The following is a 14,525-nucleotide window of genomic DNA, read 5'->3' on the forward strand; positions in this document are numbered from 1 at the left end:
AACTTATCCTAACATGATAAAACAATAGTTTTCTATTTGTTTTTGTGTCCTAACCTTAAATTTAATCATTTATATTTTATACAATTTAAAATAACATTATTTAATAAATATAAAAATAATAATTTTAATAATACATATAATAGTTTTATTATTTATCAATTACTATCCATTTTTCTAAGTTTAAATTATTTAGTTACTCATACATTTAATTCAAAAATGAATTATTTTATAAATGGTAAAAAATATTGGATTTACTCATATAAAATAATAAAATTTTCATTATCACTTGCTACTACTTAGTTAACATTATTTTAATATATTATAATATCCATAAATAATATAATTATTATTAACTAATAGTAAAATAGGTTACTCTAATTATATAGTAATTTATAATTTAGATATAAAGTAATTTTAAAATTATAATAATTTTAAATTTAATTAATTTTAATGCTTATCCCTTGCCACTTGTAAGTTAATCAATTGGTTACCTATATAATTTTAATTAAAATAAGGCCAATTATTAAATATTCATTTATTTTTAGCTAATTTTAAAACATGGGCTCATCAATAAAATGTTAAAAATTTAATCTGAATAGAATAATTAATTTTAAAAAATTATAATATTAAATTTTTGATAAAATTATCTATTCAAAGGAAATTTTGATTATTTTTTATTGTTTATACAATATCTTATCCTTATGTTATCCACCTCAAACACATGATATGATAAGAGTCTATCCTTCTTTGATCCTATTATGCTCCTATCCAACTCTTCATCCTATCATAATTTTATTATATCCTGACAACCAAACAAGCCTGAGTGATGAAGTTCTGTTTATACTCGAAACCCTAGCATTAACAATGTTTATTACAAAACAGATTAAAATAGCACTTCAGTTTTATTTCAATTATACCCACATTCCCCAAGATTTGGCGGAATGATTTTGAATCTCATTTTTTCCCAAATCTACACTACGCGACATCTCTTTTAATAAATTAATATCATCTAAAAAGATGTTCATAAAATATTATTCTGTTTAAGCCAAAATCAATTAATTCAATAAAATATTTAAATAATAAATAAAATGACCAAAATATTTTTTTTATATTTTTTTATCCAGTGAAATAATTTAAGATACCTTACAAAGATTTTTACTATATTGTATTTAGAACTATTTTTCTTTATGTATATTAATCATAAACATTTGATATGTTATAAAAGAAACTTCTTCATTTACTGCTTTTGTTACTGTATATTTTATTAGATATATGTAAATGATAGTTGCAGGCTACGGGACAGTAACCTGTGTGATACGATAAATAAACTAGGGCAACAAATACTCCACGCGCTCAGTTTCTCTCTATAACTCTCTTTCTATCAGATCTAGTTAATTGCTTCTATCTTTTATCTTCTTTTCTCAATCAAGTTGTCTAGGTCTTTGCATAACATTTTTCATATCCTATACCTCTATTAATCATTTATATCACTTCCACATGGATCTATCAATTTACACCGGAGAGTAAATTGAAACTTTGAATTTACATTAATTGTGCTAAGATATGGAATTACACAGTAATCATAATCAATCATGTTGTCATAGCAAGGTATGATAAGACATTCATGTCTCTTACTCTATCATTCTATTGTGTGTAAAAGTTATGATGATGGTCGAGCTGGGTTAGAACTTATCCTAACATGATAAAACAATAGTTTTCTATTTGTTTTTGTGTCCTAACCTTAAATTTAATCATTTATATTTTATACAATTTATAATAAAATTATTTAATAAATATAAAAATAATAATTTTAATAATACATATAATAGTTTTATTATTTATCAATTACAATCCATTTTTCTAAGTTTAAATTATTTAGTTACTCATACATTTAATTCAAAAATGAATTATTTTATAAATGGTAAAAAATATTGGATTTACTCATATAAAATAATAAAATTTTCATTATCACTTGCTACTACTTAGTTAACATTATTTTAATATATTATAATATCCATAAATAATATAATTATTATTAACTAATAGTAAAATAGATTACTCTAATTATATAGTAATTTATAATTTAGATATAAAGTAATTTTAAAATTATAATAATTTTAAATTTAATTAATTTTAATGCTTATCCCTTGCCACTTGTAAGTTAATCAATTGGTTACCTATATAATTTTAATTAAAATAAGGCCAATTATTAAATATTCATTTATTTTTAGCTAATTTTAAAACATGGGCTCATCAATAAAATGTTAAAAATTTAATCTGAATAGAATAATTAATTTTAAAAAATTATAATATTAAATTTTTGATAAAATTATCTATTCAAAGGAAATTTTGATTATTTTTTATTGTTTATACAATATCTTATCCTTATGTTATCCACCTCAAACACATGATATGATAAGAGTCTATCCTTCTTTGATCCTATTATGCTCCTATCCAACTCTTCATCCTATCATAATTTTATTATATCCTGACAACCAAACAAGCCTGAGTGATGAAGTTCTGTTTATACTCGAAACCCTAGCATTAACAATGTTTATTACAAAACAGATTAAAATAGCACTTCAGTTTTATTTCAATTATACCCACATTCCCCAAGATTTGCCGGAATGATTTTGAATCTCATTTTTTCCCAAATCTACACTACGCGACATCTCTTTTAATAAATTAATATCATCTAAAAAGATGTTCATAAAATATTATTCTGTTTAAGCCAAAATCAATTAATTCAATAAAATATTTAAATAATAAATAAAATGACCAAAATATTTTTTTATATTTTTTTATCCAGTGAAATAATTTAAGATACCTTACAAAGATTTTTACTATATTGTATTTAGAACTATTTTTCTTTATGTATATTAACCATAAACATTTGATATGTTATAAAAGAAACTTCTTCATTTACTGCTTTTGTTACTGTATATTTTATTAGATATATGTAAATGATAGTTGCAGGCTACGGGACAGTAACCTGTGTGATACGGTAAATAAACTAGGGCAACAAATACTCCACGCGCTCAGTTTCTCTCTATAACTCTCTTTCTATCAGATCTAGTTAATTGCTTCTATCTTTTATCTTCTTTTCTCAATCAAGTTGTCTAGGTCTTTGCATAACATTTTTCATATCCTATACCTCTATTAATCATTTATATCACTTCCACATGGATCTATCAATTTACACCGGAGTGTAAATTGAAACTTTGAATTTACATTAATTGTGCTAAGATATGGAATTACACAGTAATCATAATCAATCATGTTGTCATAGCAAGGTATGATAAGACATTCATGTCTCTTACTCTATCATTCTATTGTGTGTAAAAGTTATGATGATGGTGGAGCTGGGTTAGAACTTATCCTAACATGATAAAACAATAGTTTTCTATTTGTTTTTGTGTCCTAACCTTAAATTTAATCATTTATATTTTATACAATTTATAATAAAATTATTTAATAAATATAAAAATAATAATTTTAATAATACATATAATAGTTTTATTATTTATCAATTACTATCCATTTTTCTAAGTTTAAATTATTTAGTTACTCATACATTTAGTTCAAAAATGAATTATTTTATAAATGGTAAAAAATATTTGATTTACTCATATAAAATAATAAAATTTTCATTATCACTTGCTACTACTTAGTTAACATTATTTTAATATATTATAATATCCATAAATAATATAATTATTATTAACTAATAGTAAAATAGATTACTCTAATTATATAGTAATTTATAATTTAGATATAAAGTAATTTTAAAATTATAATAATTTTAAATTTAATTAATTTTAATGCTTATCCCTTGCCACTTGTAAGTTAATCAATTGGTTACCTATATAATTTTAATTAAAATAAGGCCAATTATTAAATATTCATTTATTTTTAGCTAATTTTAAAACATGGGCTCATCAATAAAATGTTAAAAATTTAATCTGAATAGAATAATTAATTTTAAAAAATTATAATATTAAATTTTTGATAAAATTATCTATTCAAAGGAAGTTTTGATTATTTTTTATTGTTTATACAATATCTTATCCTTATGTTATCCACCTCAAACACATGATATAATAAGAGTCTATCCTTCTTTGATCCTATTATGCTCCTATCCAACTCTTCATCCTATCATAATTTTATTATATCCTGACAACCAAACAAGCCTGAGTGATGAAGTTCTGTTTATACTCGAAACCCTAGCATTAACAATGTTTATTACAAAACAGATTAAAATAGCACTTCAGTTTTATTTCAATTATACCCACATTCCCCAAGATTTGCCGGAATGATTTTGAATCTCATTTTTTCCCAAATCTACACTACGCGACATCTCTTTTAATAAATTAATATCATCTAAAAAGATGTTCATAAAATATTATTCTGTTTAAGCCAAAATCAATTAATTCAATAAAATATTTAAATAATAAATAAAATGACCAAAATATTTTTTTTATATTTTTTTATCCAGTGAAATAATTTAAGATACCTTACAAAGATTTTTTATTTAGAACTATTTTTCTTTATGTATATTAATCATAAACATTTGATATGTTATAAAAGAAACTTCTTCATTTACTGCTTTTGTTACTGTATATTTTATTAGATATATGTAAATGATAGTAAAACTCATGTTTTAATTTGCTAAATTATTCTTTTCTTTTCACTTCCAGTATTACCGTCATACTACCTCTAAACTATTACGATCAGCTACAGATGTTATAAATTACATACTTCCGGCGAGCTACAACAAATTGAAAAAACGGAAACGGAATAACAACAAGAACAAGGTAAGGCTTCAAAACTATTTGAGAATTTTGCGAAAATGAATCTTGACTAAATATTTTTATCATTATCCTTTCAAGGGCATAGAAGGAACATCAAAGAATTTTAAGAAAACATCAAAATGGAGAAAAAAAAATATTTCTCTTTCTCAAAGTACCAAAAATGAAGAACAAAATCATTGTCTGGATGAGATATTTAATGTTGAGGTGAGAAATGTTTAAACTGAAATTTTGCAAATTCAGTCATAGGTGTGGGTTTTAATATAAGAGCATTCTCATTCATTTTTCTATTTATTTTCATAAGATTACGCCTTTTCTTTTTATCTTCTTTTTCATATAATATTTCTTGTATTCCTATCTTGTGGTGTCCAAGAACTTTTGGTGTGAATACAATTTTATTGATTTTTGTACTAATGACAATTCTCGTTCTTCTTAGAACAAAGAGAATGTGGGAAACAATGATCATGAACATATTTATCCTCCTACAAGCATCGAGAGCCAGGAAAATTGTCATTCCGCTCTTCACACAACACAATTTAAGGAACTAACTATTGAAGAATTTTTGCAACAGTTCACCATAAGTGTGAGTTTTAACACATTATTACATTCAAATTCAATTTACTTTACAAGCTTGATTTTTTTATCTCTATTTGCTACCGTATTACTTGTTTTTCTATATATTTTTATCTTTCGCTGGATGTGCATGGATATTAAGCATGAATACATTTTTATTGACTTGGTATAAATTTCATTGTTCTACTTAGAACAACAATGAGATTGATCATATTTTGCCTTGGGAGAGCGACGAGAGCCAAGAAGATTGTCATCTTTCTCCTCATAACTCTCTAAATAAGAAACACAATGTTGAGGTGAGAAATGTTTCAAGTAAAAATTTCCAAAGCCAACCATAAGTGTGGGTTTAATACAAAAACCATCTTTAATACATTATAAGATTCATTTTTTCTTTATTTTCATAAGATTACTCCTTATCTTTCTATCTTCCTATCATATCATATTTCTTATATTCCTACTAGTACTTTTTACCCGTGCGATGCACGAGGATATTCATTTTTAGTTTTTGTGTATTTTTTTTTTGTTAAATCAATCTTTTTTAAAGATATATTTTGTTGATTAAAAGATATGAATTTATTTTAGACTACAAATTCTTAAATTTTCATGTTTTTTTTTACTAAATGTTTGTTTTTGTTTTTTTGAGTTGTTACTTTGTTTTTATATTTTGTACTTGTTGTTATAAATGCTGGATTAATTTTATTTTTATATCTATTGAATAGTTTATTACAGGGAGTTGAAGTAACATGTATGTGCTAAGAATGGACTAAAATTGCATTTTTTTTTGTAAAAATATCTCCTTCATATGACATTGTGAAATACTTCTTTGTAAACTACATTTGAAGTACTATGAGAACTGATGCATATAACTGACAAATATAACCCCACCTTTGTTAAAAATTGTCCTTGACTTTTGTTTATTGTAATGACAAAAAAGAGTGTTATAGGAAATTGTTTCCTTTGAAATTTGAAAGGAATTCTCCTATCTGATGAGTTTAATGTTAATTTTGTATGATGCCCTTTTTTCCGGCATTTGTTCCAGATATAACATTTGCTTCCAAAACATATGTCCTCATCTAAGTAAAAGGAAGTCGTGTACCATTCAACAATCCAGCTGATTGGTCGATGTTTCTTAAAATCATCACTGGAACACCAAATTTTAGCTTTAATTGATGATTAGGAAAAAAACTTGAATAGTTTATTGTGTTTAAAAACTCTAGTGTGTGGATATCATCCGGGCTATCATAATTGTTGTTTATCGCGTGAAATTTTTAAAAATTCGTTATTTTTGTTATATTTATTAAATTTAAGGATAATTTATGAATTAAAATAATAAAATTTATTTTTATCTGTACTATCAACCTTATAATTATATATATATATATATATTCTGTTTTCAAAAAAAAAATTTATTTTAGATACAATTATTTTTTTGCAACTGAAATAATTACATTGAGAATAAAACGGAGAATAATGATTGTTTTGATGAAAAACAATAGTTGGTTTAATGGGGTTTAATATTTTTTATTTAAATTATTATTTCAAGTGAATTTTTTTATATATAATAATTACATAGACGGCGAAACCCAACTTTAATTTTAAATATTAATTAATATATACTATAAATCTAAACTAATTAGTCATGTCCTATAGACTATAGTATTCTATAGTTGTGGTATTGACTTAATATTTACTAATATACATATTAAAGAGAAAAATACAATAAAATTGCTATGAAATTGACGGTTGTGATTGAATCTGGAAGAATAATTTGTATTTCCACCAAAATAACCACAGTCAAATTTTAAATGCAATGTACCAATTTTATTTTGTATCTTCTATATTATAGTAACCAAATGTGATTAGGTACTTTTTTTTTTGGTCCTTTGGCCAACAGTCTCCACGGGAAATGGGCCCCACGTGACTAATATGGTTCAGGATACGGTAGTGATGTCCCTGACCACAAAGATATTATTTTTTACCTCAGTGGAGATTGAAGCCGGGCTAGAAGCCTAGGCGAAATCCCTTAAGGAAATGCACATTCACCACTTGTGCCACCCCTTATGGGCGATCATTAGGTACTTTAAGGTGAAGTTTGAATTAGTTAATCTTTATGGTTTTAAATTTTCTTACTTCTATATAGCTCCTATAGTCCTATTCATAATATATAACTAATATTTTTATGCTTATATTTTTTCAAATATGTTTAACTCAAATATATGTTCTAACTTTTAAGTAAATAATTACTTTGATAAAATATATTTTCTAACCAAGTTTTCTAACGTAGTAGTTCGGCATTTTGTCATTTAAGCAAGTGGTTAGTTAGGGGTTTGAAACCCAACTCTTGTGAATAGAAAAAACTCTTGCGCCGACTATGGAACGAAAGATTACTATTATGGCTGTCATATGTAGTGATATATTGGCCAAGACCAAAGAGAAATTACATAAATTTTTTAAATCAATGATTCCCATGTAGTGGAAATGATTTCTATGCCATTGAATTAAGTGGTTCATTATTAAGGAAGAGTTGAAGATTGCTATCATAACCATGACTATGTGTCGATGTGTCCTATTATTTTCTCATGATGAATAAACTAATTAATTGCAACTATTACAACTATCATCAAGGGCAAGATCAACACTCTCTTCTACAAACCTGCCACTTAAGAACCCACTATGGAATATGCTGCATCCAGGAATGACACTGACTATGATAACAACCTTGCCACCCACTTTGAAAATGAGACAGTGCAATGCCAATTTGAAAACACCCCTTATTTTCATACTTCCATAAATATTAAATATGTGATTTACAAATTCTTTACTCACATAATAACTAAAACAGGAAATTTCTACAGCTGACTTAAAACCCACCCTAAAAACATTAAGGCAAAGAAAACACACTTTAAAAAAATCCCTTCATTACAACTCAAAAGTTGAAAAGATATACATAGCATTAAGATGGATCTTATCAAAGTTTCTAATAGTAGGAAGGAAATGAAGAAGGATCTTCTCAATGCACTATGCATGAAGAAGGATCTTCTCTTCATCTTTGGTTCTCTCTGATTTCATTTTTCTCGCCATCTGGGACAGTGTTTTCCCATAAAGTTGTGTGTAAATTGGAGGATAGTGAAATAAGCACCTCCACTTACATCTCTGCGCTGCCTGTAGAATAAGTAAAAAGAACCAAAGGTGGTGAATGGATCAAATGGTGAATGCAAAATATAAATCAAAGCGAAAGAGAACAGCTAATGCCAGGGTATGCAAGATGCAAGAAAGTCGCGAACAAAACCTGTGTACGCACCAGTGATCTGGGCATCACATGACCAATACACTGCCACCATCAAACCATTTCTCTGGTCTCTGAAAGGGGTTAATTTTTGACCCTGCAAGCCCTGGTTTCAGAGAATGCAGAAGGGAGTCTCATCAATAAATACCAAAATAATCATTATGGTGGTGAAACACAAAATGAAACCAAAGAAGGAAAGGAAGTGAACAACAACAGAGTTACTCATCTGATCCAGGCCATGAAGGTGGCAGGTCAAAGCGACAGAAGCATGGAGGGGATCCTAAACCTTAGCGATCGAAAACCATCTGGGTAAAAGGGGAGGCGAACCTGGCTTGGAAGACAGGTTAAACTTGAGAAACCGTTCGGATGGTAGAGGAGAAGAAATTGAACCATTTGGATGTCTAAAACAGAAGCACAGGGAAGCTGGCTTGGAGGACAGGTTCAACTTGAGGAACCGATCAAAGTGTTATGTGTTTGTAACAACAACTTGATGGACTATGGAGCGATTGGTGTTTGTATTGCTATGGTGAAGAATGAGAGCTGCAAAAGTGACAGACCAATTTGCATAAACAAAGGTGAAAAAGGCAAGAAAAGAGAGGTTGTTTTCAACATAAGGATAGGGTGTGAGGATCAAGAATAATTGGTCAATATAAAAACCAACTCACGGCCATGATTGATTCTCTACAATAAATGACATAATTATAGAAATAACCATACAAAAAATTTCAACTGTAAGTAATGATTTATGGAAGCAGTTTCTTGTGAGCAAAAAAGAAGAAGAAAACAGGAGTTCTAAGTGTTTTAGACCTCACGCACAAAAGGAACTCATAGATAGCAGTACAATAAATAGTGAAAAGGAAACACTTGGTACAATCAATAAAGAATAAATCCTTTCAAAAATAAAATAAAATAAAGAATAACTGATATCTTTATTCTGCATAACACAAATGCATATTGAAAGTAGTGAAAAAATGAAAAGATAAAGGAATTAGAGAATTACCCATGCGGTGCTCTAATTTTCTGATAGCTCCTCTGATGGAGCAGGGATTGTTCTTTCACCTCATAAGTTGGTTGGATAAGGAAGCTCCCTTGATATTTAGTTCACTGTTAGAAATTTTACTAAAATGTTCAGTCAATTCATTCAACTTATAGTCAGAATTAAATGGAACAATTTATAATAAAAGTGTCAGAAAATGACAAATTTGACTAATATTAAACATATTGGATAGTATTAGATGACATATAGACATGCAAGCACATCTTAAAAAAAGGTGCTTGAGAAAGCTAAAAACAAATCTTAACAATTTTTCAGTTAATAAGGTAGCAGGCTTGCAGCAATAGGAAATATTAATCTTCAGTTACTTTAAAGAGGTCGAGGTTAGAATTACCTCAATGGAAGTTCTCACATAATCTAGAATGGATGGAATATTTGCTTCTCCAGAATCAGTATATATCTGGAGTTAAATGAATCATGATTCAGAGTTTAATAACATAACAAAGTTATAAGAATTCAAATAGCAAGCATAATTGGTCAAATTACTTAGCAAATAGATAACCACAGACTTCCATAGAGCTAGAGAAGTAGAGACTTTTTGCACGATTCAGATTTAGCTTCAAAGAACCAATAGAAAAGGGCCCTCCCACAGTCTTCATTAACAGTGATATAACCTGAAAAGAGTGAGAATGATTCTTTAATGAAGGAATTAGTTAAAAGACATAGGGACTGAACAGACAGAATAACATTCATATTAGAAACTTAAATCGACATCTTTGGCCAAAACATTGCCTTTACTATTCTTATAGTGCTTCTAAATAGTGCTTTGATTGCACTTAAACCAAATGACAGTTTTGGCCACTTCTTTTAACCAAGGACCTGGACCTAAAGTAGTAGTCACCTATCTTCATTAAAAATGAACTGATGACACAACATGCTACAAAACTAAAACTCTTAGCAAGATCACATAAAAGATAGTCTAAAGTGTGAAGACAGCATAGGACATACAATATTGTCAACTCTAAGCACACACCCTAAACTCTTGTACCTAGCTAAAAATACAAACTCATTAAGTAGACACTCTTCTTCACTATTTTAATATTCTACAAACCATATCAAATTTAGTAATACAAAAATATAGAGATGAAGCTATCCTTGAATAGAACTGCAGATAGACTGCACAGACTAAGCTATCCTAAGCAAAGCATCATGTTGATAGACTACATCATGAACAACAAACAATAACTAACACAACCAAACACAGCTACAATATAACCACAACGATATATATTGTTTTCACTACTGTTGACTTTCCATGTGCCAAATGGCCTATGGTGCCTCAAAAGGTTACCATAATCAGGAATCAAGATTAACAGCCATCAATGCAAAAGGTTATTGTTGCTGCAACAAATTGGAAACAAATGTACCACAAATGTGAGAGAATGTATTACTGATATTAATAGTAGCTTGCTGAGATGTGACTTCAAGAGATGGCGGATGCCATTTTATCACATCTCACTTACTTAGGTCTTGTTCCATCAAACCCTTAAAACCAAAGAAAGAATAGGCAACAAAGAGTTAAAAACTTGCAGCACCCAAAATGGAATAGAAGAGTATAAACAGTAAGTACTAACACCTAATTATAATGCATTCCATGAATTTAAGAACGGGGGAAATTATTACCCCTAAATCTCAGCATTGCAACCTGCGAAGGTGAAATTGCAGCACCCAAAACTACAATTCGAGTTAAAATTGATGAGGTTAATTCATAACAAATTTTATGAAATTATCAGCCAACAATGGAAAAAAGAGTATAAACTACAATCGAAATGATTGATTGTAACTATGGAGAAGGAGTGAAATGCATATGCTAGTTTATATGATAATGGCTTAACACCGCATATGAAAGCGAAGAAAAAGAAGCTAATATGGAGGAAGAATGAATCCCAGATGCGAGAAAGAGAAACAAACCTGAAAAATTGCAGAAAGCCTCTCTCCCAAATCTGTCAATTTCGGAACCCTAGAGAGAAAATGAAGAAAAGAAGAACGTGAAGCAATTTAAAGCCTCTATTTCTTCATGCGAATCCTGACTTCCAAGCGGACATGGAGATTGCGGAAGCCCTGAATTCCCATGTCAATCCTGATTGCAGCGGATCCTTGACTGAAGCAGAGATGGTCAGATACATGAAATCCTCTGAGGAAGAATGCGAATCCTTGGCTGATTTTATATATTCGAAACCCTAGAGAAACTGCTCAGAGAAGGAGAAGGGTTTCAGATATAAAGTGAAAAGCGTTTCAGTAGAGAAACAACTCAGAGAAGGAGAAGGGTTTCAGATGTAAGGTGAACGACGTTTCAGATGAAATAGAATGACAGAGTGAAACTGATACAATTGTGAATCAACGGCTGAGATCCAATCTGAGTGAAATAAAATGTTTTTTTACAAAAATATCCATGCCCAACTTTCATAGTTTTGTAATAAATTGTTAAACGACTTTTTTGCCCTCAAGGCGGCAGAAACTTTGCTTTTATATATATATATATATATATTATAGATAGATAGATAGATTATAGATATCACTGGGTGTGTGTGAACTTTTAGTGTGAATAGTATTTATTGATTTTTGTACTAATGACAATTCTCATTCTTATTAGAACAACGAGAATGTGGGAAGCAATGATGAAGGTCATATTTATCCTCCTATAAGCACCGTAAGCCAAGAAAGTTTTCATTCCATTCTTCACCACGCCAAAGTTAAGGAACTTTCTATTGAAGATTTGAAACAGTTCGCCATAAGTGTGAGTTTTAATACAGTATTACATTCACATTTAAATTCAATTTATTTTACAAGTTTACTTTTGTATCTTTATTTCCTACGGTAATTCTTGTTTATATCTATATTTCTATCTTTTTGTGGATATGCATGGATTTTAGGTGTGAATACATTTTTATTGACTTTGTCCTCGTTTTCTTAGAACAACGTGAACATGGACAACAATGAGTTGTATCATATTGTTCCTTGGGAGAACGAAGAGAGCCAAGAAGATTATTATTTCCCTCCTAATAACTCTCTGAATAAGGAACACAATAATGAGGTGAGAAAAGTTTCAGCTGAAAATTTGCAAAGTTAGCCATAACTGTGATTTTCAATACAAGAGTCGTCTTTAATACACTGGTAGATTCACATTTATTTTATCTTTATTTTCAGAAGATTAATCATTTTCTTTCTATCTTCTTTTCATATCATATTTCATGTATACCTACCTCTATGGGTTGCATGAACTTTTGGTGTGATTACATTTTTATTGATTTTGTACTATTGACAATTCTCATTCTTCTTAGAACAACGAGAATGTGGGAAACAAATATCATGGTCATATTTATCCTCCAACAAGCATCGTGAGCCATGAAATTTGTCATTATACTCCTCACAACACACAAGTTAAGGAACTCACTATTGAAGATTTGGAAACGTTCTCCATAAGTGTGAGTTTTCATACATTACTAAATTCACATTCACATTCATATTCAATTTATTTTACAAGTTAAATTTTTTATCTCTATTTCGTATCGTATTTCTTGTTTATTTCTATATTTCTATCTTTCTCTAGATGTGCATGATTTTTTTGGTGTGAACACATTGTTATTGACTTTGTCCTCGTTTTTCTTAGAACAACGTGAACATTGAAAACAATGAGCTTGATCATATTTATTCTTGGGAGAGCGTCGAGAGCCAAGGAAATTGTCATTTCCCTCCTCAAGACCCTCAAAGAAAGGAACACAATGTTGAGGTGAGAAATGTTTCAACTGATAATTTTCAAATCCTGCCATAAATCTGGGTTTTATTTTAAAAATCATCTTTAATACAGTATTAGATTTACAATCATTTTATCTTTATTTTCATAAGATTACTGATTTTCAGTCTATCTTCTTTTCATAGCATATTTCTTAGTCTGTGGTTTGCATCAACTTTTGGTGTGAATATATATTTTTTGACTTTTGTACTAATGACAATTCTCATTCTTCTTAGAATAACAAGAATGTGAAAAACAATGATCATGGTCATATTTATCCTCCTACGAGCATCGAGAGTCAGGAAAATTCTCACTCCAGTCTTCACGACACGAAAGTTAAGGAACCCATTATTGAAGATTTGTAACGGTTCTCCATAAGTGTGAGTTTTAATATTAAATTAACATTCACATTCAATTTATTTTACATGCTTATTTTTTTTATCTCAAATTCTTACACTATTTCTTGTTTATCTCTATATTTCTATCTTTCTCTAGATGTGCATGGGTTTTAGATGTGAATAAATTTTTATTGACTTTGTCCTCATTCTTCTTAGAACAATATGAAGATGGATAAAAACGAGCTTGATCATATTATTCATTGGGAGAGTTTCGAGAGCCAAGACGACTGGCATTTCCCTCTTCATCACCCTCGGAGTAAGGAACACAATGTTGAGGTGAGAAATGTTTCAAATGATAATTTTTAAAGCCTGCCATTTAAAACATTATTAGATTCACTTTCAGTTTACTTTTATTTTCATAAGACTTCTCATTTTCTTTCTATCTTTTTTTCATATCATATTTCTTGTACTTCTACCTTTGTGGGTTGCATGAACTTTTAGTGTGAATACATTTTTATTGATTTTTGTACTAATGACAATTTTTTATCTTATTAGAACAATGACCATGTGGGAAACAATGATCATGGTCATATTTATCTTCCTACAAGTATCGTTAACCAGGAAGGTTGTCATTCTACTCCTCAAGACACACAAGTTAATGAACTCACTATTGAAGATTTGCAACAGTTCGCCATCAGCGTGAGTTTTAATACCTTATTACATTCACATTCAC

General features: G+C 28.8%; 1 long non-coding RNA gene across 5 annotated transcripts; it reads right to left on the reverse strand.

Moving 5' to 3' along the window:
• Positions 1-8,132: 8,132 nt before the first annotated feature.
• Positions 8,133-12,027, reverse strand: LOC130733879 (uncharacterized). 5 transcript variants are annotated; one of them, XR_009017679.1, is made up of 8 exons: positions 11,633-12,027; positions 11,298-11,395; positions 11,113-11,206; positions 10,208-10,335; positions 10,056-10,121; positions 9,668-9,771; positions 8,671-9,207; positions 8,133-8,543 (listed from the first exon to the last, which is right to left on the reverse strand). It is a non-coding gene; the product is annotated as an uncharacterized LOC130733879 (long non-coding RNA). The 5 variants fall into 5 exon arrangements; XR_009017678.1 differs by having other exon boundaries at positions 11,345-11,395; positions 11,633-12,025; XR_009017675.1 differs by lacking the exon at positions 11,113-11,206 and having other exon boundaries at positions 11,345-11,395; positions 11,633-12,024.
• Positions 12,028-14,525: the final 2,498 nt, after the last annotated feature.

Source organism: Lotus japonicus, chromosome 1 (assembly GCF_012489685.1).
Source record: "Lotus japonicus ecotype B-129 chromosome 1, LjGifu_v1.2".
In the NCBI taxonomy this organism is placed as follows: domain Eukaryota; kingdom Viridiplantae; phylum Streptophyta; class Magnoliopsida; order Fabales; family Fabaceae; genus Lotus; species Lotus japonicus.